Raw genomic sequence first — 4879 nt, 5'->3', positions numbered from 1 at the left:
TTTGGATTTTAATTTGAATTAAACGAAAAAAAAACTTACATGGAAAAGAAAATTTTACGGATCTTTCTTTTGACCTACTTTAATATATTCTCATAAATAGGGATAAGATTTTGTTTATATTAGTCGAATCATTTAAAAATTTCATTTACATAGAATATTTCCTAACAAATATTTATTTTTGTCAATGTTGTAATCTATACGATATATATTAATAAATATATTCAACTACTCGAAAGTACTTGAAAGATTGCATGTTTTAATGAGTCTATTAAGATTGGTCTAACAAAAGGACACGAAATCTTTCGTTTGGATATTGCATGGGTCAAATTGGAAGAAAGACAATTCGTCATAAATATTTGAGTTGTCCCGAGAAGATATCACTTCTTAGAACTTCTTAGGGTTCTTAGTGACAAACAATGTCCGGACACGTGCTCGATTTTTTACCATTATTGATTTGTTGTATAACGATAATTAAAATTTATAACAAGGTACGTTTGGATAAGATTAAAATATATATATAGTGCATTATGGTGTGGATGAAATAAATTTGAAAGATGGATTATAAGTGTCCAAAAAAAGTGGATGTTTGTGAGAATCAGTCACTTTCCTCATCTGTCAAACTGAAACATAGGCCCCAACTTCATTTCATCTCTAACTCATGACATCTAACTACAATTTAGGTCACGGGTCTAGAAAATCGGAGTTCGTTCATATATATTTGATCGAACAATCGAATCTTCGAGAGCTTCTTCAACCCCTGATCGCTATAAATTGTCTAAACCCTAAAAAAGTTAGAACGGATCATAAAAAGTCTCGACACAGGCGAATCAGGGTAACATCTTCGATATCATACCGTTACCGAGATATGAAAGAAGTTGATATGAAAGTTTGGAAAAGGACGTAATGTAATGTTAAATTTGGTAAGAGAAAAAGACAAATGACAAGTTGTAAAGAGAGAAACTAGGAGTAGTGGCATTTTCAAAGATCCAAAAAAACAAGACAAGATCTTGGGTTCGATTTCGTTACCCCATTCGATATACTATGTAACGTAAATCAACAACCGATATATATATGCGACGTGAATCGATTATTTGATAGGAGAGATTTTGGTACTTCATCAAATCTTTCCAATTCTAATTTCTATAAAGGAAGAAGAGAAGGACGAAGAAGAAAGAAAGATATCTGTTAAGTGTTGCACAAAATCTTTGTGTTTGCCATTTGCTTAAAACATCGCACATTGCCTTCAATCTTTTGCCTAACCAAATAAAGTAGCCTAACTCATAAAAATAGTATCTTTGCTTTCAAGAACACAAAGACAAACACAACACATCTAAACCCAACTTAGATTTTATGTTTTTTTTTTTCAATTTCATTCTAGATTTTCTACCAAGATTTTCTACCTAGATTTTCTACAAAGACAAACACATTGATTGGAGAGAGAAACGAGTGTGAGCGCAGACGCTGGGTCTCGAAGGTGGGTCGATTAGAGAGGGGAGTGAGTACAAGCGAGAACGCTGGACCCTGAAGAGGGGTGGATTGTGAGATCCCATATCAATTAGAGAGAGGAGCGAGTACTAACGAGAACGTTGGACCCTGAAGAGGGGTGGATTGTGAGATCTCATATCGATTAGAGAGAGAAGCGAGTACTAGCGACAACGCTGGACCCTGAAGAGGAGTAGATTGTGAGATCTCACATTTGTTGGGGGGAGAACAAAACATTTTTTTATAAATGTGTGGAAACCTCCATCTAGGTGACGTGTTTTACAATCTACTGTCTAAAAAGAACAAGACCAGCGAGAATGCTAGACCCTGAAGAGAGGTGGATTGTGAGATCCCACATCGGTTGGGCGGAGAACGAAACTTTTTTTATAAATGCGTGGAAACCTCCTTCTAGGAGACGCATGTTAAAAAACCTTGAGGGAAAGCTCGAGAGGGAAAGTCCAAAGAGAACAGTATCAGCTAGTAATAGACTTTGGTTATTACAACTAATCTACAGTCTATTGTCTAGATATGACTACTAGCCGTTTGAAAAAATCGAGCTCGGTGAAATGCATCCTATTCTGCCAAAGAAAGATGGTGGAGAGTCTATTGTCTAGATATGACTACTAGCCGTTTGAAAAAACCGAGCTCGGTGAAATGCATGCTACTCCGCCAAAGAAAGATGGTGGAGAGTGAGCGAAAATGGTGCTACCTTAAAGGATGACTTTGACTTGAGGTTGCTCAATGAAGTCTTTAGGTGGGCAATGGAGTCAATTTGATATAAAGTAATTAATTTGCAACCCCTTATCTATGGGTCAAAAAGAGTAATTTTTTGTGGGTGAATTCATTTAATGTCAAGTAGGTGAGATAGTTTGATAGATTAAGAAGATTTTTAGCTAACCTATCACTATCAATAGTAAGATCACGCTCATTTAGATATTACGAGATTCCACATCAGTTGGAGAAGGAAACGAAACATTTTTTATAAGGGTGTGAAAATCTCTCTCTAGCATAAGCATTTTAAACCCATAAGGCTGACGACGATATATAACAGGCCAAAACGGACATATCTGTCAGTAGTGGGCGTGAGCTGTTACAAATATGCTCTCGATTCACTCATGCACCTCTCATTTACTCGAACATCACGTAAGATTAATTAGACATAGTTTTGAAAAGCTGGTTAGCTAGTGATTCATTCAAAACCCAAGTCAACAAACAAACCTAGAACGAGTATAAGTCAACGTACCTAAATTATTCGATGATATTATTTATGAACGGACCATTATAAATGCGAAAATAGGAATAAAATGATGGAGAAAATCTTTGGGGTAAGATTTGATTTTGTTTGAAATTCCAAGATTTTTTTTTTCATAAATTTAATAATTCATATACATATTAAAAAATAACTTAGGCTAAAAATATTATTTTTTTGGGATCAACTTATAAAACGTTTTCCATGCACCTTTGACAAAAAGGGCAGCCTTTTTATTGTGCCAAACTTGTGACCTAATTTTAACCCTTACATAAGACTATCCCTACATATTTAGGGTAGGTTGAAAATACCCTAATTTATTATTATTATTATTATTTCTCTATCAAGAAAAATAGTGTAAAAAACTATAACGTGACTAAATATTGTCCGTTTTGACTCGTTACGTATCGTCGTCTGCCTCACGGTTCTAAAATGAGTCTGTTAGAGAAAGATTTCCACACCTTATGTTCACAAGAATGTTCGTTTCCTTCTCTGAGATATGTTCGAGAAAGAAAAAAGAGTACAAAAATAGGATGGATGCACATTATAATTATTTAAGGGGTGTGTGAATTAGGCCAAAAAGAGACATGTGAATGATTCAACTTCAAATGGCAAAGATCTTTGACCTAAAAATCTCACATATAGAGAAGTTAGGCAATCTCCAATATACGTTAGGATTCATACTAGCCCAAATGCACGAGATCTTATTCGAAACTTTGTGTATATTAAGCACAACGATCTTCTAGTATTGAACCAATGCAGATATCGTTCATTGCTGATGTGAGACTTTGGTTGCATTTTCAATAGCAATGTTTGGTTGGACGAGAATAGTCATAAAGTTGGGTGACCACTTGAAAAATTCCCGTGTTGTGCCATGTTTGAAGAATTATCCATAAAAAAAGACAGTAACCACTCATACTTGATCCCGACATTCTCCATAACATGATCACGTTATTTACTCCTCACTTATAAGAATGAATTGTATCTCTACCGACCAACAGAAGTCCTTTCCGTATTCGAAAACCAAATAGTTATCAAACGAAACCTTAATGATCAAAGTCATCCGACTAAATTCGAGTCGGGTGATCAAATTGGAACCGGATCGCAACAAGATAATTAAGAATCTAATATTATATTAGACCTAAAATAAAAGGGAGAGTTAGGCCCTTTTTGTGTAGAAGCAAAAAGGCAATATTTGGGGGCAAAAAAAGGGTAAAAATTGGGTTGGTCGGCCACGCATGTTAGAGGAATATCCACAACATATAATAAAACATCAAAACTTTTTAATTTATAAATAATATAAATATATTAATTTAGGCCCCTTTTTTTCTAATCATTTTGTTCTTCAATAATAATTAATTAAAACAAAATACGTTTAATTCGGATGCTTTGCTTCCCAACAAGGAGAATAATAAATAATTTTTATTAAATAAATAAATAAAACAGAATGATGGAAAACAAAAGTCAAAAAAATATTGCAGAGAAGAAGGCTTTTGAAGCCTCCATGTCCCCTAAATGCCTGCAGTTTGCAGTAAGAGTTGAAAACATCCTTTTTCTTCTTTTTTTTCTTTTAATATATTAAATTATGTCTATGTACAGATGGACCGCCAGCAGATATTGTCCTTTTTTGACTGCTTTAAAATGAGTCTATTAGGAGAAGGTTTCCACACCCTTAAAGTGTGGTTTGTTCTCCTCCCCAACCAATGTGGGACATCACAATCCACCCTCCCTTCGAAGCCCAGCATCCTCGCTGGCACTCTTTTCTCCCTCCAATCGATGTGTGGGACCGACCCAAATCCACCTCCCTTTGGGCTCAACATCCTTACTGGCACACCGCCTCATGTCTACCCCCTTCAAAGAACAGCAAGAAGGTTGGCACACATCGTCCGGTGTCTGGCTCTAATACCATTTATAACGACCCAGATCCACCACTTGCCGATATTGTCCTATTTTGGCTTTCCATTTCGAGCTTCCCCTCAAGACTTTAAAACGCGTCTGCTAGGGGAAAGTTCCACACCCTTATAAATGTGGTTTGTTCTCCTCTCCAACCAAGGCGGGACATCACAGTTTTAGTCCCTGTTTTTCAAATATATAAATCTAGTCCGTGTATTTACAACAAAAAAAAAAAAAAAAAAAAAAAAAAAAAAA

The sequence above is a fragment of the Cucurbita pepo genome, chromosome LG18 (genome assembly GCF_002806865.2).
Source record: "Cucurbita pepo subsp. pepo cultivar mu-cu-16 chromosome LG18, ASM280686v2, whole genome shotgun sequence".
In the NCBI taxonomy this organism is placed as follows: Eukaryota; Viridiplantae; Streptophyta; class Magnoliopsida; order Cucurbitales; family Cucurbitaceae; genus Cucurbita; species Cucurbita pepo.
The sequence above is the reverse complement of the archived record's forward strand: the minus strand, read 5'-3'. Positions refer to the sequence as shown.